Here is a 25,154-nt window from a genome sequence, read left to right on the forward strand (position 1 = left end):
GATGTCTCTATGTTTGTCTATATAGGTAGTATGATTTCAGTTTGTGTATGTATGTGTTTAAATAATACATATATATACGTGATCGATATGTATTTATACGTGCGCGTTACGTGTGTATATAGCGAGTCTATTTTTGAGATTGCTGTCCATGTCTCTTTAAAAGCCAGCTGTGATTTTAAGTCTAAAGCGTTATTGTACTTTTAGAAACCGGTCTTTGCAAATGCTTCTGGACCATCTGATTGCTGAAAACTGCAAACTTCTCAAACTCATCAAACTTAAACAAACAAACAAACACCCCCCCCCCCCCCCCAGGAGCTATGGGACGTGTGGCGCTCATATTGACCAAATAAAGATCTTGTTCTGCTAGTTGGTCCGTAATCGCTGGGCTAGGGCAGATCTGGGAGATACAGTCAGCCAAGGACCTGCAGGATCTGTCCGAGGTTACCGGGGGGCTTTGAAAACGTCTCTAAATATTGCTGTAGTGGGAGGATTCTGGAGGCTCGTCAGAATTCGTCTGCGACCCCCCCCCCCAGTCCATAGCCCAAGCGTTAGCTTCAGCTGTGGTGCAGAGTCCCTGTCTCGTTGCAAGGAAAAGAGCACTCGAAATTCATGGGGTTTACTGAACCATTGCCGGCTAGAAAAGAGACGCTGGGCGCACGGAAAGCTAGAAGGAGCTCAGGTGCTGGGAATAGAGCCCAGGGCTGGACCAGACAAACTTCTGCAGGGTCTAGTTCTCGTTAAGATCTTGCCATGGGACTGACCCCAGTGGCTCCGGTGGAACAATTTGCGGGGTAAGGATTACTCAGGCTACGAAGGGTTTGCAGGGCCACTCTCAAAATCCCCATGGAGCTGAAATCAAGAACGCCTGGGAGCACAGACCTCACTGTTTCCAATCAGGTTTGCTTGTCTGGGCTCGAATCCATGGAAGGTTTAAACGGAAATCGGTACCGTTTCCAAGCTAACCCGTTTGCATCAAACTCAGAAGCCCTCAACCCTGAATTTCGGGGGTGTGCAAGGGGCCAGCACATTTGGAAAGAGGAGAGCACGTAGGGGCTAGCACAGACGTGTCAGCCAATGCAGGGTCCCTTCACTGGGCTGTCTTGTAACTGCAATGGTTTAATGTAAGAACGCAGTCAGGCACCTGACGGGAGAGATCAAACAGCTGGTTTATGGATCTCCAGAGTGAAGTTCAGCGTGACAGCTAGATCCCACGTGCATCGCCCCTGTCCTCTAAGCGAATGTGGCCTGGAACTTGGCAAGGCTAACACAGAGTTCAGGATATTTCACACTCCTGTGTCTGGATGGAGAGAGAGATTCCAGACCGGGCGCTCCTAGGGAAACCTAGGGGATCCGGGGGGACCTGTCCGTACAACTAGGCAGCGTACACAGAGGGTCAGGCTGATGCAGCCAGCCCCATTTCCGCCCCACCATCACCGCTGGAGCCCAATTCCCCCAATCGCTCTGTGTGGCTGCAGCAGGCTGCCCTAGCCAAAGGCGCCTGATCTGACAGAGCAGTGTCAAAAGAAGACATGACTCTAAAGAAACAATGACTGGTCAGAGGGACAGGGCATAAGGACGCCTTTCCAGGAGAGACAATCTCCTCTCTCTCCGTGACTCTATTTCTTCTGCACCCCGATGCTTCCACCCAGGTGGCTCTGGGAGAAGCAACGACTCATAGGAATGTAACTGTCAGACTCAAACACACTCCTAAAAAAGGCGACACCAGACCAGCATCCCGGGCTCGTTCCGTGCTACTCTGGGAACTAGGAGGCGAGTCAAGGCCAGGCTAACTCCCCCGCGTGTTCTTTGCTTGTCTGAGAACCAAGCGCTTTCCCGAGCTGCTGCCCGTGGCGCTGGCTTGCGACCAGGGACCCACACGTGCTCCCACCTGAACACAGCCCCTCCGCCCAGCAGCGGCCCGGAGAGACGGGCAGGTGCTGCCCTTGTCACAGGAAAGGCGCCAGTCGCTGGGTTGCCTGACAATTGGCTTCTCTCCCTCTCCTGTGCGGGCACATCCACACCAATACAAGATCGGCCAGGGGCACGTGCTTTGCAGGGCTGCACGGAAAGGCGCAGGGCTGGAGCCTAACCCCTTCCCCGGCAGTCAATGGGGGTTTTGCCCCAGGAGGGGCTGGAGAGTGAAGACTCCATCATCCTATTTCCAGCCTTGATCCTTCCCCGAGCTCCCGGCGGGCGGTGAGACCCCGCACAACACGAGCGCCGGGAGAGCTCCCCCGTGTCAGGGTGTAGCTGACAGTGGGGGGCCACAACAGATGTATAAATCCTGTCCAGACATTCTTATAAACTCCTGGGGAAGGACTGACAGCAGATTGGCGGGGATCCGGATCCGGATCGGTTCAGTACCAGGACAGGGTCCTTGCTGACAATGTTCCCCCAGAGCTGGCCCCTTCCTGCTCACGGAGGGGATCCAAGCTCAGGAATGGGCCCGTGGTTCCCCTCAGCGCATCAGCCTCCACTGGGCTGTTGCACTTCGCAGCCACGTCCTCATTGCGGGTGCTAGCTCAGGGGAGAGAGAGGAAAAGGACCCCGCTAAGGCAGGGCTTTGCCCTCCCCTGTCCATCCAGCAGGGCAGGGTCTAGGGAAGGCAGGTTGTGTAGTTGGATGTGGGCTATGGGTTTTTTTAAGAGCGGGTCACTTGGTCCTGCAAACAATCGCCCTGTTCACCGCTATGGAAGCCGTGTGCGAAGCAACCGCAGCTCCCCCAGCGGGGGTGTCACCGTGTGGAAGAGCTCACCGGATGTCAAAGGAGAGAAAACTCAGTCTCAGTGGGGGGCAGGCTGCTGGTTATACCTGTTGGGGCTCCCCCGGGCAGCCAGTCGTGCTCAGGAACCCCATCCTACAGTGTCATGCAGGGATCGACACGGATCTGTGCCGACTTCTCTCTCGTGAGAGCAGGATCGGGGCCTCGGGTGGCGGAGAGAGTCCCGGACCCCTGTTACACTTGCTAGGTGTAGCTGCGAAACACCTTTGGGGGCAGCTCCTCAGATGGTGGGAATGGACAGAGCTGAAGTCAATGCCAATTCACACCAGCTGAGCGATCAGACCCGCCAAAGGGGGAGGGGGATACCCAAACCCAAGCGCCTTAAAGTGCAGCCCTGCTCGCAAGAGAGCGCCCAGTAACGCGTACTGATTATTGTCTAGCTGCGGTAAAAAAACAACCCACCATCCCCAGCATTAAGTGTAATTCACAGCTGCTTGGAGGCAACCCCCGCTAGTGTTGGGGAAGAGGAGAGAGAGATTTAGGAGCTGAACTGCCCAGGTGAGGTTTTTTTCATGGCTCTGGGACAGACTGAGTGGCGCCCCCAGACCCCGTTGTCCTAATCCCCGCCACCCCCACTTCCCTTTTGATTTGTAGGATATTTTCTGATCCTAGACATGTGAGGCATTCGCTACAGGAGCAGGTCACTGGAAGGAGGGTGGGGTGGACTGGGGGGGTCAGGGGACATGCCTTCCAATTAAGGTGAAAGGGAAAGACACCAGGAGCCTTTTGCCAAAAGGAGAGATAAGCGGGGGGAAGAAACACTCGTGGTGTTTAGACTTTAAGGAGTGAAACTCTCTGATCTCGCTTCAAGTCTGGGTGGGAAGTGAAGTTGGAGGGGCATGCGCTGAAAGAAGAGCAAATGCAAAAGAGATTCTCCTTTAATTAGACAAGTTGCCCCCAATAAACCAAGTAACATACAAGCCCCATCTTTCTTTTGAATCTAAGACATGCCCTTGGACTGAGGTTACAAAGAGCCAGCATCAGCCATTGCTGAGCGGAGTGGAAAACAACGCAAATCAGGTGATGTGCCCTACCAATCGATTCTGGTTCATTCCACGCAAGCTGCCCCGTGAAACTGAAAATCCTTCAACGCGGAGCGAGATTCACCCGGCATTCGCTCCGAATCACAAGTCGCTTCAAACAGAAAGGCTTGTGTGCAGAACAGCGCGCCCCTTGCCTTTTAAACAAGCGAGAACTGGAGCAGCAGGACGAGTGTCCCGAGCTGAAAATGCACAAAACAATCCTAATGTGTGCCTCCCACGAGACGATATTTCCAGACTATCTGTGCCTGCTCTATCTAGAGCTCAAATGGGTCCCTATTGGTTCCCTAATGCCACCTAACCCCCCCCCCCCCAATTCAAATCCAAATCTACACTAGCCCCATGGAGTATGTTGTCGCTCCACACTGAAAGACTTTGCAGGTTCCTGGAAAGGACTGTACACTTTTAAAACCTTTCCCAGGCTTTCCAAACCAACAGCCAGGGGACACACTGTACCTCGATTCGCTTCCCTCTTCCTGCCTAAATTAAGTGGAAGGGAAACAAACGGGAAAGATGGCTTCAGGAAACACTTCATTTCAAACATTCGCTAGCCAAGTCTTGCTAAACCCCGAAATGCGCCCTCTCTTTTGCTATGTCGGCCTTCAATGAGACAAGGAGCATACATAATCCTATTTCTCCTTTCTTTTGTACAGAAAAGCATTTAAACCATTTTTAAAGGATAACATAGGAACCTTTTCCCCAGCCCCCGAGCAGTGATCAAATACCAGTTACATAAACGGGAACCAACATTTCCCCAACAGGGGAAAGCCCCAGAGAAATAATTACCTTTCTACCTGTTTAGAGTGAATTCTCTGTCTTTTTCACAGGGTGTCGATCTCAGGTGCCTAATGCGACCTACAAGCGAGGTTAATTTCCGCAGGTAACCCTGGAGAGAAAATCAAGACAAAAGGCTTGCTGGGAGGGAAGAGTGGTGGGATGGAGGAGAGCAGAGGCTGGACGAGGTATGTGTGAGGATTGTGCTAAAGCAGCCCCATCAGCGGAAAGGGGAGCTCCTGGTTTTGCGGGGAGGAGATGCATGACACTTAAGAGAAGCCGCTCAAAGGGTTAAACAAACAACAGGCTTAATGGGAAAATATTTATCTTATGTTCAATGCATGTAGCCACGTCTCAAGGAGTTTGTATATGTGTGTGTCGAGTATTTTTATGTCCTTCAAAGACGCCTTTCCCCCCTTTCTAAGAAGCCTTTTCTCTCCTAGAATAAGTTCACATATATTCTCTCGTACCTCAGCCGAACTCCAATGGCAAGGGGAATATGGGATCATCCACGGGTTTCAAGATCTCAGCAATTTATATCGTCTGCTTCTCCTCAGCTCCTGAATACATTGCACACCACCAAGCGGGCGCCTGGTCACAGATAAAGGTGTAAAGCATTTTTTCCCAAGTAACAACTATTTTAATTTGTAGAGAAACAAATTGCTTGGCAGTGACTAAAGATTTGTGGTTTGAATTTCAAATGGATCACCTGGCACAAAGTTATTAGAGCCTTTCCACACTGACCCTGGCTTGTAATTTGCTTTAACAATTTTGTTGATAAAGAATTTATTTAAGATTTCAAACTCATCTTTGCCCCACTCATGAGTGACTCTCAGATAGGGACTTTCACAGCAATCAAGCTGTATAAATCTAATGGAAGATGGCATGGAGTCTGAGCAGAGTGGGAGTCTGTTATTATCATTATTAAGGGAATACAATCAAATAAGTGGTAGTAATAATCCTGCACTTGTCCCTACTGATTTTCATCTCATAATCTCAAAGAATTTTGCAAACATTATTGTAACTTTCCACTCTCCCGGTGAGATAGGTAAGTACTATTGTACCCATGCTCCAGCCAGGAAAATGGAGGTACAGAAAGGTGAAAATTATCACCCCCATTCTACAGATAGGGACACTGAGGAGGATTAGACTCTGGGAGCTGTTGAGCCCCTCAACTTTGAGTAAAGTCATTGGGAGACATGGGCATGCAGCTCTTCTCAGTAGATGCTCAACATTGTGTAGGATTTGGCCCAGGCAGCTAAAGGGACTGATCCTGCTCCACCGAGGTCAATAGGAGTTCTGCCATTAATTTCAAGGGGAGCAGGATTGGGCCTTGGCCCTGCAAGCACTTAGACATGTGAAAACTCAAGGGGACCTTTCTCTTGTGGCTAATGGTACCTCTAGGTATAAGGGCTTGCAGGGTTGGAGCCTTAAGGGCAGAGCAAGTTACTGACAAAGCTAGAAATAGAATCCGTGAGCCTGCGCTCAACCCCCTCCTCTCCATCTGCCCACTCTCCACCTTCCACCTGCGTGCAAGTGTGTGTGTGTGTGTGTGGGGGGGATATTTCATGCTAACAAAATGGAAAATACCAGACTTGTATCTGTTGAACCCTTCAGCTGGTGCTCCGGATCCTCCGGCTGCCCCCTTTGCCTGGCAGAGGCCAGCCCAGCGAGGCAGGGAGTTGTGGTTGAATGCTAAGCTCACTTTTCGTGCTGTCCCACTTACATTTGGTTTCCACCCTGCATAGTCTCCTCCCCCAGCCCAAAGGCAATAAATGAAATGAAACAAAAAAAGAGGCTATTTTGGTATATTAGCCTCCTTGTGGCCAGGTGAAAGGTTAAATTCACATGATTCATTGGAGGCTGAGAGACAGCACTTTGTTGCTAGGATTTTGGGGAATGCGGAGGGCTCCAGCGAAGGAGTCTGAGTAATCTTTAAGGGAGAGAGCCAGGCTCCTGTCTGACGGCTGCAGGCCCAGCAGTTCTGTGTTTCATTTCAGACTGTCACTCTCCTATCTCTCAGCTCACTCCCAGCTCCAGCTTGCTGCCAGATCTGGGGAACTGTTAACTCAGACAAATTTATAGATGGAAAAAGAACAGTTAGCCATTGTTCAGTGGGGCGGGGGTGGGGGAGAGAGCAGGGCTTCAGCCATCTAAGTCATGATGTAACATGGTTATTACATGGCCCCGGGGAGACGTGCCAAGGGTCTTTCTCCTCCCTGCCCCATCAGGGAAGCTGTCACCATTGCACAGCTCCTAAAAATGGGACTTGGGCTTCGAAGCCACTTAGGTGCTTTGGAAAATTCTGTTGTAAGTGACCAGTTTCTCCTCACCTGGCATCTTGGGGACTGGACTCAGTGTTGCCGATTCTCACCAGTTTTATCATGAGGCTTGTGATTTTTTTCTTAAAGCCTCAGTCACTGGAGTCATGTGATTACCCCAGAATCCCACCTTTCATGGAAACAAAAGGTAAGTTTCTAGCCAGAATTGTTACAGAGAACAGCTTGACGGTGTGATACAGGCTCAAACACTAGAAGGCAAATTTAAAGACCCCAACAGGCAGGGTAGGTTAATGGTTATATCACTGGACCAGGAGACCTGGGTTATATTTCCAGCTCTTCCCCTCCTGCTGGGTGACCTTGGGCAAGTCACTTCACCCCTCTGTACCTCAGTTTCTCCACCTGTAAAATAGGGATAGTGATACAAACCTCTTTGTAAAGGACTTTGAGAACTGCTGATGAAGTGCATAATATATTATTATTTTTTAAAGGTCTTATGATTTTTGGGGAGCCTGATTCATGATTTATGAACAGTTGGGCTTGGCAATGCTAGGATAGATCCAAGGCTAATGGGGGACATTTTGGGAGTCTTGTGTTGGACTATTTGCCTTGTGTCTCTGCCCCTTACTCTTGTTTGCATTTACCAGCCTCTTAGGTGAAAAGACGTTTCTAATTCTAAACTCAATCAGGTGTCTGGAAAATGGAGCTACATTTCCCCCCCATCTTTTCACATCATCTCCAGCCATATAAGGTTCGTGTATTCTTAACACAGTTGCCCATGTGAAGGGTCTGGCTTCACCGCTTAACATGGGTGATTGACAGTCAACTTGGCCTATCTCAGTGCGAACATTAGCACAGCATGTTACTGGGTATTCACTGGTTCTGCACTCACCCTGGGTGTGTCTGAGGGCATATCCCATAATTTTTTGTGCCAAGATGCTCTAGGATTCTTTCCCAGTCAATTGTGTCAATTGCAGAGAACTTGTCTGTCCTGCAGGGGGATTATGGGAAGGCACTGGAGGACTGTCAACACTCAAGTGATTTAGCCGGCGTCTGCACTGTGAAATGGACAGGTTCCAGCCCAAATTAAGCTGGAGACTGGGTTCTAACAGCCCAGCTGGGTAAGCTAGTCTGGGCTTAAAGTACCTAGAAACCTGGGCTGCTAGTTTGGGCTAATTCTTCTTCCAAATTTATGGTGACTCGGCACTGCTGAGAGCTGCAGAAACCTATATTCAGCCGTAAACTAAGCAGCTATGACTCTGAAGACACAGAAGGAGAAATTAAGTCCGCTCCCATTTTTACCATCACTTTCCTCAGCACATTTTAACTGCAGTGTAGCTGGACACATGCATGTTCACATTATAAAACCTGTCAGCTGTGATAGTAACGGTCATTCATTATCTAAGAATCCATTCCTAAGAGAACTCATTGAATCAAAGCACTGACATTGCACAGACACACACACCCACATGAATGTATCCAGGTCTGAGTTCAAATCTGGTGCAAGGCCACTGATGTTAATGAAGATACACCCCAGAGATGAATTTCAGCAACGTCTTTACCGTGGGCTAATTTTCAGTCTGCACCTCTCTCCTCATTTCACATAGATAGAAATAATTTTCCATGAGGGAGAAGTGGCACCCCGACGCCTCCTGAGCAAGATAGCGATGATGAGATAAATATTCAGTGCAGCCACCCCTAGCCATTGTAGCGAAATGGAACATTCTTTGCATTACTTGGCCAGATGATTTTTATACCATCATGTCTAACATGCTTTTCTGCCTTAGGTCCTTTACCTACATTCTCAGACGAATGGTTTTATTTCTCAATTTCTCCAACACATCTCAGCTCCTCTGGCTTTGTCCGGCACACCCTCCAACCACATCTCTAAACCGTTCTCATGGCCTCACTACAGCTCTTTGGCTGCATCTCTCACCTGACCTAACCTCATTTTTCAGTCCCTCACCATTGACATCCCAACCTCACTGACTGCATTTTTCCTTTGGCAGAAAAGTCTAGCTTCCAGGAGTTTGAACAGACTCCCCTGGAGTGAGAACAGTTTGGGATGGCTATTCCATCTATACCAATGATCTAAGTCTCTCTGGCTAGCCAGAGGAATATTTCATCATGCAATGTGTTGTCTTAGCCTCTTCTAGGCAAGCCATTGTTTTAGTGAAAACAATTTCATTCTGTCCCAAACTCTCAAGAGTGCACATACTAAACTATGTTCACACAAGTCAAGGATTCATGCCCATGGGACTGGCACTCTGTTGGCTGACACACGGGGGTATTGAAAAGGGGAATTCCAGCCATCAAAGCTTGAGGTGCTACAGCTTACGCTAAAAAGCCAGGGCTCTGTAACTGGGGACTGTAACAACTCATAGTCCATGCAGATCAGACTAGAGGAGGATTTGTAAAACACACTGCCAGAGGGTTTCACACACACACACACACACACACACACACACACACACACACACACACACACACACACTTTGTGCACATGCTCTGGGCACTGGTTGCACACAAGTCAGGAGTGTGCAAAAGTAAACATGTACCTTTGAACAACTGGAGCCCATAGTGGGAGGTTCACTGTAGATGGAACTGCACTTTGCACGCTGTGCATTGACACAATCCTGGATTTTCATTATTTCACTACAAGTAGAGTTTCAGTACCTGAGTGCGGTATCTGGGTTCACCATAAGTGTGTTCCACACACAGATCTAGGTGTGCATAGGAACAAGTAGGGCTGATCTGGTTGAGCTGCTGCGTATGGTCATGTGGGAGACCTTGGTTCGCTTCTGGGCCCTGCTCCATTTGCTTCCACAATTTGAAAGGCCTGGGAACACTGAGAGGGAACATCCTGTCTTACTCAGCAATCCTCTCTCTCTCCAGCTAACGGACAAGCTGTGGTGGTTGGTTCCGAGGGGAGATCCTGCCCAACCCTTTTCATTCAGAAGGATGCTAGCTTGCTGCGACAGGGTGACGCACTAGTATGCGTGTCAAGGGGGAGGCGAGTGTAAAGGACAGGAAAATTGTGAGATGCTTTGGGACACTAAAGACCCTAAAAACAAATGCATAAAGTAGAAGAACCACGTTCTTCTCACAGCTACACTGGTGCCAGTCAGGTGGCTTCAGTGGAGTTGCATAAGTGCAAGTGAGAGGAGAATTTGGGTGGCTAGCTGTAAATATGCACAAGGCCTTCGTGTTGCTAAATACATTTTGAAAGTGATTTCTCTTATTGCAGATGAGTCCTTTCAGGGCCAGACAGGAAGCAGAACTTACCTTGTTTAGATAAACCAGCTGAACGAGATAAAGTCTAATGACATTTTAATCCTCCATTTGATATTCAGAAGCAGTGGATAGAGCATTGGACTGGGATTGAACGCATTGAGTTCTATTCACAGCTTTGCTACTGATTTACTGCGTGATCTTGGGCAAGTCACCTCACCTTTCCGTGGCTCGATTTCTCCACACCCTTCATCTGTGATGTTGTAAGTTCTCCAAGGCAGGGGCTGTCTCTCATTGTGTTTGTACAGCACCCCGTAGCATAGCGGGGCTCTGTTCTCAGCGGGGGGAGTCTAGGTGCTACCATAATACAACTGCTAAATAATAAACATTTGTCATGACAGAATGAGGATCCTCCCTGAAGAAAAGCCCAGCCTTCTATTTTAAAAACTACAAAAGTCTTCCTACTGCTTATGCATCCCCACAGCCATAGCATCATAGGGTTAGAAGGGACCTCAGGAGGTCATCTAGTCCACCCACCTGCTCAAAGCAGGACCAACCCACAGACAGATTTTTACCCCAGATCCCTAAGTGACCCCCTTAAGGATTGAACTCACAACCCTAGGTTTAGGAGGCCAATGCTCAAACCACTGAGCTATCCTTCCCCCACTCACAGCCAATTAGTCCAGCGCTCACCCATTTAGAGTAGCAAACGGTGTAACCAGCACACTAATGCCAAACACCACTCACTGTGGCAGATGCCAATGTTTTAACAGTGACCCTTGCATGTACGAGGCATGGGTTCCAATAGAGAAACAATTCTGTTTATAGGTCCAAATCCAGACCCTAGCCAGGGCTGTGCATAGGGGAAAGAATCTTCTTCCAGGCCATAGAGGTGCTCCCTGATTGCAACTGCAGCCGTGAAGCTGCAATAGCCGATGTGGATCTAATCCAACCATCTACGGTTGGGAAGAGGATGGAAAGATCAACCCGAACAGCAGAGCCGCATGCCGACATGCACAGATCCACCATGGAGCTGAGCTTTATGGGGCATAAGGTGGACACATACCTTAGGTGACTGTCCCTAAATCCTGCTTCCTCTATGTGTAGTGGAGCCACTAATTTGGTGGCCAGGGGCACTCTGTGGCTGTGGAGGAAGGGCCAGGAACTGGCGCTTAATGGACAACTTTTAACATCCAATAACTCGCTTCTGCAATTCCACAGAGCCAAACTGAAGAGAGTCATGTGTCATTAAGGGCCATTGGAACTACCCATGAACATGCACAAGTGTTTGTAGGACCCTAATTCTGTTTCTCATGAAGGGAAAGAAAGTTAGTAACCTGTTTGTTCCATCCCACTTTAACTGGACCAGCCTTTGCTTTCAGCAGCCAAAACCCTCGGCCAGGTATTCAAAAATCTTCAGCTCAACATTTGGTTGGCCAATCATTTCTAAGAGCAAGGTGTTGGGGTCACTTGTGCCAGAACCTTACGCTAATCTGCATACAATCATTACTATGAGTTGAAGTTGAGGTCACCAATGAATAGTATGTTTTAAGAGCTTGTTGATCAAACAGAATTTACAGACCAGGACAGTTATTGACAGGGCTGACAAACGTGATGTTGCAATGATTTACAGTCCAGGTGTGTGTTGTCAGAACAAGATATTTACCTGAGATTCCAAGAACAGTTAAATGTTAATCTTTAAAGACCTTTCCTAACTAGGGCTTTTCTGCAATGTCTTGGGAGGTTCGCAACTTCTGGTCCATTTGCAAATAATCAGAGAAACGATCCTGAGTTTAAGAACCTTCAGGGGAAAATAATAGCAGATGTAGTAATTTACAATGTTTTTAATGGATATGAAACTTGTAAGGTGAATTGACAGAGGTGGCCTTACTCTCATTCCAAAAGTATAATTCGCCATCACGCACTGCCTAGAATATATACACATTAATCAGGATTATCTCTGAACATCTAGCAGGCTGAGAATATGGATCCTGGAGATGTCAGCAAGAGATTTCATTAGAAGAGACAGCAAGTGCTTGGAAATGGGAAATGTATTCTATTATAAACACAGCCTGCACTGAGGCTGACCCTAAGACTGCACAGAATTGGCTGGAAAGACAAAGAAAGCTGAAAATGAAAACTCTGTTCATATGTAACAGATTTCATTTATTGTAACAAAATCCGGCTTAAAAGTCTCCTGTAGTTTTTCTTAACGTTCAGAATGGCAAGAACCCTTACTCTGAATATTCAATATTTATCTCTGCTGATGTGCAGAAGCTTGCTACATGATCAGAGCATTAACAAATTTCCTGTCACATATTGCAGAATATTTATTACTAGCTCCTAGGCCTTACTAGATACTTCAGTTTTGCAAAACATGCCGTGGATGAGATTTTATATTTACAGTTAAAAGATCCACTCTGAGAATATTTAGGGATTTTGTGCTGATTTTTTCTTTGTTATCAATCCTTCCTTGATGTTATCTAATTTGCCTACTGGGTAAAATTTAAAAGAACTCCTAACAGTCAGTATGAAAAGAACCCAGCAGGCTAACATTGACTCGGTCCTCAGATCTATTAGCTGTAAATTACTTTAACATGAGTGACATCACACTTGACTCTTGGTAAAACAGTGTTAAGTTAGTGGGTAATAAAACAGCTTGACACTAATGATGGGTTCTGGGTGATAAATTACTGTCAGTGATCAGATAAGGGTTCCTGAGACTAACCTTGAACTAAATCTGGTTTGTTGCTACATCTTGTGTGCAGTGTTCGAACTGGGAAGATTAAGGGCGAAGGGCCCAATCCTGAACACCTCTCACAGACGTGGGCTTAATGTTCAGAGTAGACCTACTCTCAATAGTCTTACTTTTGCAAGTAATGATTACTCATGTAAGGAAAAATTTGCAGGAGCACTTCCCATCCCAAACACTGGGGATACTCATATGAGTAAAGCAAGGAGGAATTGGCCCTAAACTTGAGACCATCAGCCCAGTTCTGCAGTCCTTATGCTATAGACTCTAATGTAGGAGCTTTGCTTGAATAAGGACTTCAAGACCTGGATCTACGTCTCATATTATTTATATTTTAAAAAAGAATATTCAAAATAGGGGCCTGATTCTGCAAGTTGCTGAGCCCTTACGGGGGGTTGCTGAGTATTTTCAACTCCCATTTATTGGTGCAGGAAGTGTTGGATGAAATTCCATGGCCTCTGTTGCACAGGAGAACTGACCAGAAATCTATGAATCCCAGAGAGGTCAATAAGAATTGAAGGCACTCAGCACTTTGCAGGATTGGCCCCTAATTCACTAGGCTTGTTTTCCTTACAGAGATTTGGGGAAAACTCTGTATACCGAGTTCTGAGCCAGCCAATGTCAATGAAACCACATGAGATTTGGAATGTTTTTGACATCTATTTTCTTTGGAAACTAACCAAGGTGTTCTTAGGAAACAGCTTCACAAATTGTTTTACATTATTATTGTTATTGAATGCTTGATTTTAATGTACCATTCAGGTAACATGCTCTGTAGATGGTCTGTGTATTAGTTCTTATATAAACTACTGTATTAAAACATTCACCTTAGTTAAATTTCGTGCTTAATGTATTATTGTTCCAGCCCTTTATTATGACTGGTATAATCCAGAGATACTAGGTGGATGTGGTAATATCTTTTACTGAATCAACTTCTGCTGGTGAAAGAGACAAGCTTTTGATCTTACACAGAGCTCTTCTTCAGGTATAATCCAGGCATACTTGTATCTTTCTCATGTTATAAAAGATTGTAGATTTCAATAAAGAGTAATCCTCCATATAGAAATCCACATACTTTATTAATCTAGGATAGACCCAAACTGTATTTTAAGACATGCCAGTTTTAACACAGGCAATAATGAATTTATAATTCTGAAAATTACTAGTGCAATGTGTAGATTTTTACCTCAGCGCCACATTGCTTTGAAAATTAAAACGTGGGAACACCTTATCCTATCAAGAATGAAAATTATGTCGTTCATTAAGAATAGTCAGATGAAGGAGGCTTTAGCACAGCCTGCTTCTCTTATAGTTTGCATCATCTACGTCTGGCAAATAATATCTGGGTTATTGAAATTTGAACTGCAGTACGTTTGAGACAACTCGTGTGTTCCCATTTTTAGCTCTTTGCTATTAGAGCCCTTCGGACTTGGGACTCAGAAACCGAGGCACCCAAAGTCAGAGGCCACTTTTGAAAATATTAACTAAAATCTAGAAATAAATATATTTAGGCTTGGAAAGATTACATTTTTATCAGTAAAGTCGGTAAACGTCGATTTTGCCAGACACCTACAAACTGAAAAAAATATTTTCATTGATAATCATCTAAATTTACTGAGAGGCAACGGAAGAAAAATGCTGATTGAGAACTTTTTAGAGTTTGATTTAAGGATAGTTCCTTTGCGTATTTTAACATGTGATGTTGATCATGTGTGTTGTAATGGTTATAAAGCTTTAACTTTTTGAATCTCAATATCTACAGTCATTAAATAATTATTGCATGACCTCCCCATAATTTCCCACAACGGAGACAATTTAAATCACATAATTTTGCCCAACTGTGAAAATTTAAAAATGGAAAAAAAAAAACTTAAAATAAAAATTGATATTAGCCAGTGAAATTATATAAAACAATTAAATTCTATGAAACCTAAATATACTTTTTATAGTCCAGATGCTGGTTAGTTCTCCATTAGCAGCATTTTTGAGAAAGATGATAACAAGGTCCAAGCAGTGCTCGGATCTGGATCCTAAACCCAGGATTGATAGTCTACAGGCCCTCCTAAATTGAGCCATTGAGGTACATTGTGGGCCAGCTGAATACATGTTCTCACATGCTCTTACTAAACAAAGAAAGATGGACCTGAAACAAAAAAACCTTGCTCTGAATACCCTTGAACTTCGGGATATTTGAAATTATCTTAAGAGGTGAAATCAGCAGCTTGGGCCGGTCTCTATCAGAGACTTCCTCATAGCTGCTCTGGTTCTGGCATTGCATAAGAGCAACATTTTGGCGGATCTGCAGATACAGCTACAGCTTTGAAATTTCTACTATATTCTGCCCTTTGATTTGCCCAGCTCGGCTATGGGCAGAGGGTTCATATTCCTTCTTCTGACAAACAAGCCCATAAACATGTCACACATATGCTCACAAACATGTCTAGGCTTAAATGGTTTTGTCTATGTTGTGCCTTCCTTGTCATTGCTTTACCAGACATAACACAGACTGACAGAACAGAGTCACTGTGATTAGCATGGGAAGGAAGCAAACAATCTCTGGCTGCAACTACAGTCTCCAAAGAGCTTATCAAACATATGCATGAGCAGGAAATGCAAGATGTTGTCCCATTTCTCATATATTCATGACTGTTGCAATCACAGAACACATGTACCCCAGCAATATGCTTGTACCACCAAAAAAATAAGTACTTACATGGACAAATGGAATGATCGGTCCATTGATTTTAATGGACCTACTCATTGTCAGCAAAAATCTGACCCTAGGTAATAGACAGCTCATAAGCATGCTATATAAAAGAAATCTAAGCATGCTGATTTGTGAGAGGGTGGGAACTGAAATATTGAATTCAAGGCTTTTGAAAGATGCTTATACAGGTGAGTAATCCTTACTCCTATGTGTAGTCAATGTCTCTACTCGTGGGAGTAAGGGTAAAGGTTAGCAGGGCTCAGCCCCTCTTCCTTACACTTTTGCATAAATTAATTCACCAGTTCTTATCAAAGATGATCAAGCTTTCAAAATATTGGTCTGCACAGTTACAAACATTGTGTCCAGAGAATTTAATAATAAAGTATGTACATTCTCACCCAAAGTCTAATATTTTCCTCTAAACCAACAAGCCATACAGTACATGTTGGTAATAAATATCTGTACTTGGTATAATAAAAGCAATGTTTATATTCTTGACAGAATGCATTTGTGAACTTACAGTCATTAGGGATGTAAACTAAAGGCAATAAGATAACCTCTTTCCCAAATGTTCTATTTATTTCTGTAAAGTAATTTGTATGATTTATCTTATAGACTAAGGTTTATGGTTCACTTTGAACTGGAGGTTCTTAACTCAATGATTGCCTGTTTGGGCTGAAGCATGTAAGTGATGGCATGACCTAAAGTGCGAGATGAAAGGAGAAAGACAAAAACAAGGCAGGCTTCTGGGATTTTGACCATTATTTCTATATTCCATTGACATCTCTGGGTTAAATATTTTCTTTTGGAGGCCAGTATGATCATTTCATCTGGATACCATAGATTTTAGCAGCTAGAAAAAGCTTGGAACACTAGCATCTTTAGTAAGATATGCAAGGATGCATACAATAGAATTCAAGGCCGTGAAATGCTAGTTTTAGACATAATTCCCAGTTTTCACATCTCATAAACAGGCCTGCATATATTCTGTGATTCATAGCCTCAGAATTTGTTGTGGAATTCACATATCACTGCATTCACACTTCACTGTAGAATTTCTTCTTTCATTTAAAAAAATAGTTTCTAACTAACATGACTTTGAAGATAACGTTAAAAAACTTGGAGTAGAAATATAAATACAGCTTTATCTTCTTAACTTTGCAGAAAGTCTGATACAATACACCTGAAAGGGTGTGAACTGCCTCATTCATCTGTGGCTGGTTAGCTCTGATAGCTAAAGATGGAAATTAACATATGAAAACATGACGAGAATGTGAAATAAACAGAATAGAATATAAAAATAAACAATTGTTGAATTTAATTCAATAAAACCTTCAACTTTGAACATTTATCTGGAGCTGTCACAGAATTTTGACAATTTCCAATGGAGTCCCGTAGATTCTAGGGCCCTTGTTGCAGAATTTGGGATCAGCGTGCTGCCAAATACACAGTGCCTTGGTCAGACCTTTCTAAAGAATTCAGATTAAACGTTCCATGCTTGGTCTCGCAGTCAAAAGGTGAATGGGTGGGATTTTCAAATGTGCTCACCATTGGTTTAACTCAGCTCTGACTGAAGTCAAAGGGAGTTTTACCACTGATTTCAGTGGGAGGAGAGCCAGGGAAAAGCTGAGCCTTTTTGAAAATCCCATGCCATATTTCTGCAGAGCATGCGGAAAATCGCTTCAGCTGTTTCTCAGATATAGGAGAATGAGAAAGAAAAAAAATCTGCCTTAAAAAATATCCACCCACTAATCTCTCTCTTTTTTATGTATATAACCTGGATTAAATAAAGACGGCTGACATTTGAAAGCTGAAGGTTGATATGCCAATAGTCCTCAGTGAGGAGCAGCATCTCAGCTGGGTTTGAAATAAACAACCTGGTTTTGATTAAACAAATCTATAAAGAGTTGAAAGTTATGTGCTGGGCCTGTGCAAAGCAACATTGCATGAAGTCAACACAGCCAGAGATACCCATTGAGCATGTACAGGGTGCTCAGGATTGGAAAGGGGACATTCAATCCTGTGAACATGGCCTAAGCAAGGCCTTGCATTTGCTACTCAAGCCCCATTGAAAGCATGTCTTTAGGGTTTAAGTGGTGCACATAGTTGTTTGAGCTGTCTGTGTGGGGTGAATTTCACCATAAAGGCCAAATCCCCCTGTCAGTCACAACTATGGAACTCCACTGATGTCAGTGGGCGTGATGACTGGACACCAGAATTTGGTCTGAAGTGAGCACTTTAAATCCAGGCGAAGAAGCAACCGTTGGGCTTTTCTCCTCACTATTGGTTACAATTGTTGGGAGAAATCCCTGTTCTCACATGGAAGTGGGACTTGGCTGCCTCTGCCCTTTCCCCTATTCCTCAGAACAGTGCTTGTGTGCATTCAGGAATCTGCAGAGGAGGAGAGAGGGTGGGGACTAGGATGAGAAGATGCATGTTTCCTCTGACCCAGTGGAGTTTCCTCAGGAGGGGTAATAGAGCCTCATTAAAACACAATCCCTAGAGTTTCAGGACTGTGCCTCCCAGAACGGCCTGGGGCCTCCAGAGATTCAGAAATATGGAGTAGATGACTAGAGATGCACCACCCACCTCCTCTGGCTGGCAATCAGGTGCCAGGCACTGGTTTGACTTTCTCTTTCCACATTGGCAAATAAGTCTCAAAGACAGTTCATAGCCCCTTGTTCCACTGGTGGGTGGATGTCGCTTCCCATTTCATCTCCTGGCCTTAAGAGGGGGTGCACAATTTCTGTTGCCTCTTGGCTTGGCTGGGTGCACATGTCAAGTCTATTCCCTTGACTCTGCTCTGAATACATGTAGCTTTGAGAACTGGCAAGTGGCCAGCTGTACAGATAACGTAAGTGGAAATCACACCTTGCAAACTGGAGTAATTATCCACGCAGAGCAGCAGAGAGAAAAACATTCCACAAAAGAATGAAGAGCACAAAGTAGTACTAGATACATATTGTGAAGTGGATGGATTGTCCTACTTCACCTACAAAGCAATCAGTCAAGTAATGGTGGCTTAACCATTTCTTCGCCCTTCTGGAGATTATTCTGGATATCCAAGGTCCAGTTCAAATGGCTATTTAGCATAATGGAGTTGGAATTGTTGAAAAATATTTCGTCCTAACCACTGTGATTGAAGGTACATGCACCTCATCAGTTCATCCCCACCCCTGAAATATTACAGGGCCACCAACGCTACTAAAGGAGAGAAGAGTCTTCTTCTGACATCTTCAGAGCAGCACCCGGGGGCTGTAAACAACCTCAAGGGGTTGGGACAGATACTGAATGTAGGTAGTGCGTTGGGCCACCATGGGGGCTCGCTGTGTGAATCTAGCCCGCTGCCTTTTAATTCTTCATGTGCACCCTGTTGATGCGCGTTAACAGTCCATTAATGTGCTTTGATTTAGTCCTGTTTCAAAGATTACTAGATTAAAGCACCCTAACGAACTGCTAATGCACAAAAGTGGGGTGCACATGAACAGTTAGACCAAGGCAAGCTAACCTAGGCTAGATTCACACCCCAGCTTGCAGTGGTTTTCTTGTTCATGTAGACGAACCTGAGAGCAGTTTCAGATCCTGCCCATTCCCGCAAAACATTTCAATTTCAGTGAAACTGCATTTTCTATGAAAAATTGTTTCACTGAACATTTTTGACCAGCTGCACTCTCTATGTACTGCCAAGACATTTGCATAATATCAGTTATCTGCATCAGTGTTGTTTAGTGGATACAGCACCAAAATCAGACTCAGGAGATCTGGCATCTACTGACTCTGCCACTGGCCAAGTCACTTCCTCTCTCTGTGGCTCAGTTTCCCCATCTGTAAAATGGGGATAATGATACTGACCTCCTTTGTAAAGTGCTTTGAGATCTGCTGATGAAAAGCACTGGATAAGAGCTAGATATTATTCATTGTTATTATTATTACTATTACTACTACTACTACACCTGGGATTTGCACAACCCTATCTCCCTTAGTCTCTTTTGAAAGTCTTGGCCTATATGTCCTTTGTTGGGGAACATTATTACATAGATTTTTTCAAAACTAGATTTTTGTCATTGAATCAAAAAACAAAACACATTGAGTAGGAATTTCAAACCTTTCTTGTTGAGCCATGCTCTCTGGAACCTTGGCACTTTTTATGCTAACAGTAAAGACAGGGTGGATGGTCCAGTGGTTAGAACCAGGGCTGGCTCTAGGCACCAGCAAACCAAGCATGTGCTTGGGGCGGCACATTTTCAAGGGCGGCATTCTGGCCATCTTTTTTTTTTTCCTTCGGGCGGTAAAAGCCTAGAGCCGACCCTGGCAGCAGCAGCGCATCATGCGCGGGGGGAGGGGGGGGGCCTGGGGCTGCTGCAGTTCGCGCCGCGGGGGAGCAGTGCCCGCACCTTGTGGCTGGGCAGGGCAGGCTCCTAGCGGGGGACACTCGGGCTGGGGGCCGCCCCTCGGGGCACACGAAGCTGCCTGCAGATGCCGCAGGGCGGCTGCCCCCCAGTGCCACAGCCGGGGCTGGGCGAATCAGCCCAAGCCACCCAGGGACTGTGGCAGGACGGCCAGAAGCAGCAGCGGGGCCATAGAGGGCGGGGCACTGCTGTGCAGGGCCCACGTCCCGCTCTCCGGGGCTCTGCTCCCTCTGGGGCTACCCTGTGCTGGCTCCTCAGTCCCCTGCCGGGGCAGTTCTGGAGGCGGGAGCCCTGGCTGGAGGGACCCTGGGCTGAGGTGTGGCCCGGGAGCACCGCTGCTTACCCCGACCCTGCCAGCGCCGGACCGGCTGGAGGTGAGGGGGGAGCGGGCGGAGTCAGCACTGGTCGGGGGGAGCCCAGGGCTGGTGCGGTGGAGTGGGGGAGAGAGCCCAGCACTGGGGCGGCAGGTGGTGCAGGTGGGGTGGAGATTCCAGGGCTGGAGCAGCAGGGGGCGGGGGGTGAGAGCCCAGGGCTGGGGTGGGGGAGCGGCCAAAATTTTTTTTGCTTGGGGCCCTGGTTAGAGCTTGAGGCACCTGGGTTCAAGTCCCACCACTAACTTTCTTGGTCAGTTCACTCAGTCTTTCTGTGCTTTAGTTCCCCATCTGTTAAATGGGGACAATAGCATTTCCCTATCTCATGCGGGTGTTGTGAGGTATCCTTTAAAGACTGTGAGGCACTCATATGCTCTGTCAATATGTCCCAGGTTATTATCTAAGATAGGGAGCAAACCAAGGAGACTATTCAGTGGGACAAATAGGTAGGCTCAGAACTTTGGCCCTCTCTACCAGTTCTTAGCTGTCTGAGGTTAGGAAGAAATCTTCCCTCTGGGCAGGTTATTCCATCATTGTCCAATAGGAGGTTTCTCACATCTTTCTCTGAAGAATCTGGTGTCAGGCACTGCTGGTGAGAGGATAATGGACTAGATGGACCATTGGTCTGCTCTGATATTGTAACTCCTCTGTGTCTATGATCAGTTTATTTGAGAGCAATAGAGTAGCCTAGCGTTCTGGATCACGAACTAGTTTGAATCTTAAGGAACAAGAAAAAATTGAAAAAACAACGAGGAGTCCTTGTGGCACCTTAGAGACTAACAAATTTATTTGGGCATAAGCTTTAGTCTCTAAGGTGCCACAAGGACTCCTCATTGTTTTCGCTGATACAGACTAACACGGTTACAATGCTGAAAGAAAAAATTGAGTTACATATCAATCGAAGAAGCAAAAGAGTGATCATAGACTACTTTAGGCAGATGAGTACAATTTAAGATACGGCCTTTTGTATTTTGAAAAGCTCTAAACAGTAACAATGTAGGTGTCTTACAATGCTTTTGCAATTTAGCACCAATGTTATTTCAGTCATTGGTTCCACTCCTGCCACTGTATTATTCAAGGGCCTGATTCCATATCTTTACTCCAGGCCACATTATACCAACAGATTTTAGGCAGAATTCCCTACTGAACTTAGCAAGAGTCTAGACTGAGTAAGGATTGTGGGTTCAACAAGGACAAGTGCAGAGTCCTGCACTTAGGACGGAAGAATCCCATGCACTGCTACAGACTAGGGACCGAGTGGCTGGGCAGCAGTTCTGCAGAAAAGGACCTAGGGGTTACGGTGGACGAGAAGCTGGATATGAGTCAACAGTGTGCTCTTGTTGCCAAGAAGGCTAATGGCATTTTGGACTGTATAAGTAGGGGCATTGCCAGCAGATGAAGGGACGTCATCATTCGACATTGGTAAGGCCTCATCTGGAGTACTGTGTCCAGTTTTGGGCCCCACAAGAAGGATGTGGAAAAATTGGAAAAAGTCCAGAGGAGGGCAACAAAAATGATTAGGGGGCTGGAGCACATGACTTATGAGGAGAGGCTGAGGGAACTGGAATTGTTTAGTCTGCAGAAGAGAAGAATGAGGGGGGATTTGATAGCTGCTTTCAACTACCTGAAAGGGGGTTCCAAAGAGGATGGATCTAGACTGTTCTCAGTGATACCTGATGACAGAACAAGGAGTAATGGTCTCACGTTGCAGTGGGGGAGGTTTAGGTTGGATATTAGGAAAAACTTTTTCACTAGGAGGGTGGTGAAGCACTGGAATGGGTTACCTAGGTAGGTGGTGGAATCTCCTTCCTTAGAGGTTTTTAAGGTCAGGCTTGACAAAACCCTGGCTGGGATGATTTAGTTGGGGATTGGTCCTGCTTTGAGCAGGGGGTTGGACTAGATGACCTGCTGAGGTCCCTTCCAGCCTTGATAATCTATGATTTGACCCATTATCATCACTACATTAGCAGTATGAGGCTCTCTTTCTTCCAGACGAGAGGATTGGAAGCATTCCGCTTGTTCAGCATTCTAACATACAGATTAATTATCTGCATAAACATCACTGCCCGTACAAACCAAGCTGGAGGTGTCACAATTGTGACACTTTGGCATTTTTAAAACTACAAATTTTTGGGTGGTAAAATGTTGTGATAGTCGCCCTGTGCAAATCCACAAAGCAATAATGTGGAATTTTGCACAGGTCCAGAGATGAAAAATCAGTGCATTACCGTACCTCTGTCAGGTTAACATTACTCAGGATTCTGGCAATGTTTACCATACAATACTGATATCTACATGACACCTGGCTCTAGCCAGTACTATTATTATTCATTCACTCTTGAGAGCAATAACATTAATAAAAATGCACATTAACACTGCTGTCTCTCCCCGCCTTCCCCATCCAGAAGATAACCTCTGCAATGGAGATCTTGAAAAGTACTGGTTTATGCCCTTACTAAAATATGTGGGAAAACATATAGAGTTCAGTACGCTTTAGATCAGGCCTCTCTATTTGTTTATAAAGTAGGGAACAGGCCTTCTGGGAAAACGAGAGTATGCTAAGAAAGCTATCAAAGTAGTGTTTAGACAGGGTTATCAGTTACCAAGCAGGAGTGAAATCCTGGCTCCATTGAAGTCAATAGGAGTTTTGCCATTGACTTCAATGGAGGATTTTACTGTAGGAGAATATACAGGGAAATACAAGCTGGGATTACTAACCTAAAAAGCAGGGGCAAGAGTAGGAAAGTGTGTAGTTCGGGGAATGTTTGGGTGAAATACTTTGCTGAGGAGATATAACAGTTCTCTCTTTTTCTTCTTCTTCTAGATACAACCCAGAGCTACAGAATAAAACAAAGATCAAGCCAGATCCCTAGCATAAAAATCTCAGCAATCCTCTGGGGGCAACATTTTCCATGTACTGTCTGTAGCTCGGGGCCCAAGTTTTTATTGCACGGTCATTTATGGCACAAATTACTGTGTCTTTAGAATTGACCGTGCAGGGTTCACTCTATCAAATCCACATTTACTACTACTGCTACTTCAGGATGAAATTCTTGAATCCCACATAAAACTTTATGAGGCTGAATGTTCACAGGGCTTCAGAGAGGGGAATGTCATAGGGCTGCAGCACTCCTAGATGAGAGTTCTTGGCCAGAGGATCTGCATATGGGCAGATCCACTGGGCTCTTGTCTAGCCCACATCACCACTCCCCTCCATGCCAATATATTCAGATCTGATACACAGTCATATAGATATCCCTACATCCACATAGGGGAGCTGCAGGGATTCCCTAGCTCAGGAGGTCTTGTGCAGGCTCTTTGCTAACAGGTGGATTTCACCCACACCACAGAAAGTTAAAGGCAGCATTATAAGAGTCAGCCCCAAGTGTACAGCACTTGAGATCTTACACTGGTAACATTAGGACAAATATTTACAATGGAATATCTGTTTCCCTCTGTTTTTACTCCAATTCCATCAGCTAAACTAAATAAAAATACAGAGAGCCTGACCTAGAATTCTGAGAGTGACCTTTACTTTTCCTATCAAAATGTACCTTTTCTATTCTCAGGGTAGTTCGATGATGTAGAGATATTTAAAGACTCTTTAAAGTTATACCTTTTAGCAAGCAGTAGATTAGGTGGAGATTGCAGCTTTTAACTTTGAATAATTAGTAATAAAATGGTATTTAATGGTAAATTACCATGAAAATGCACTAGACCAGGGGCAATCAATTATTTTTTGTCAAGGTCCAAATTTCTTGGTCAAGGTATAGTCAAGGTCCGAACTCCAGAGAAAATAATACAGAAATAACAACAATGGTAATAAGGAAAGAAAAAGATTTTGCGGTCCGTTTAAAAGTGCCTGGCGGTCTGGATTTGGCCCCCAGTCCGCATATTGACTACCCCTGCACTAGACCCGTGACAGATTGGCCTTACAGCAGGATACACCACATATTTAATATAGCTGCTAGATAGAGTTCCCTCTTCCATTCTAGATGGAACTGAATTTTCAGTATTTGTGGCATGGTGGGCTCGTTTGTCGGTATAGTGCCCTTTTCCTCAGAAGTGTTTGTATGGAGTTCTGAGCAATGAGCTGGTCTTTGACCTTGCAAACACTTACGCAGCTGGGTCCGGATCTAGAAAAGCACTTAAGCATGTGCTTAACTTAAAGCTCATAAGTGATCTGATTGAAGTCAATGGGACTACTCGTGCACTTAAAGTTAAGTGCCTGCTTAAATGCTTTGTTGATTAGGGTCATACAGAATTTTAAGCACATGGGTAGTCAATGGATTGCTCATATAAGTAAAGTTAAGCACATGCATAAGTGTTTGTAGGGTCAGAGCTTTATTTACTGGCTGTGCAGAAGCCACCCGACAGTGTTGCCAGATATGCGCTGAACACAATGAGGGGGTAAGTTTCTATAACACCAGTTGGATAAACCCTGTTCTTGCTTAGGACATGTTCTTAATTTTTACTATCTTGGCCTTATAATAAAATTGCTCAGGCAGGGAGGTTGAGGCTTAAGTATTAATGAATGTGATTAGCGAGTGCTGAAATCTTGTTCTATCATCACAGCAGCTATTAACTCGTAACCCAACAGTGACCCTGTCAGGCCTGTCCTTGACAGCCACCTTCCCTACGCTGACCTGAGTGTCTCTACACCCAGGGATGCAGCTGATAAGCACAAAGGCAATGGCTGCTTTCTCTCCTTTGGAGTGACCTCCGCCTGACCCCCATCTTGGCAGGTCACACAACAAACATTGCTGGGCACGAAGAATCCAGTTGTTGGGATGTGGGGAGGGACAGCAC

General features: G+C 45.3%; 1 protein-coding gene and 1 long non-coding RNA gene across 5 annotated transcripts in view; one reads left to right on the forward strand and one right to left on the reverse strand.

The window, feature by feature from the left end:
* Positions 1 to 5,187, reverse strand: part of GATA5 (GATA binding protein 5) — a 35,425-nt gene extending 30,238 nt beyond the window's left edge. Inside the window, exons 1-2 of one of the 2 annotated variants that reach the window (XM_065566128.1) lie at positions 5,067 to 5,187; positions 4,609 to 4,708 (exon numbers count right to left, since the gene is read on the reverse strand). The gene's annotated coding sequence lies outside the window, so the exon portion shown is untranslated. The remainder of the gene's footprint in view (positions 1 to 4,608; positions 4,709 to 5,066) is intronic. The other variant, XM_005302903.5, reaches the window with a different exon arrangement.
* LOC103307529 (uncharacterized) lies at positions 327 to 13,678 on the forward strand. 3 transcript variants are annotated; one of them, XR_010592335.1, is made up of 6 exons: positions 327 to 3,280; positions 3,728 to 3,802; positions 4,650 to 4,784; positions 5,040 to 7,065; positions 7,523 to 7,626; positions 10,123 to 13,678. It is a non-coding gene; the product is annotated as an uncharacterized LOC103307529 (long non-coding RNA). The 3 variants fall into 3 exon arrangements; XR_006176429.2 differs by having other exon boundaries at positions 7,523 to 13,678; XR_010592336.1 differs by lacking the exon at positions 3,728 to 3,802 and having other exon boundaries at positions 7,523 to 13,678.
* The last annotated feature ends 11,476 nt before the right edge of the window (positions 13,679 to 25,154 follow it).

The sequence above is a fragment of the Chrysemys picta genome, chromosome 13 (genome assembly GCF_011386835.1).
Source record: "Chrysemys picta bellii isolate R12L10 chromosome 13, ASM1138683v2, whole genome shotgun sequence".
Lineage (NCBI taxonomy): Eukaryota > Metazoa > Chordata > Testudines > Emydidae > Chrysemys > Chrysemys picta.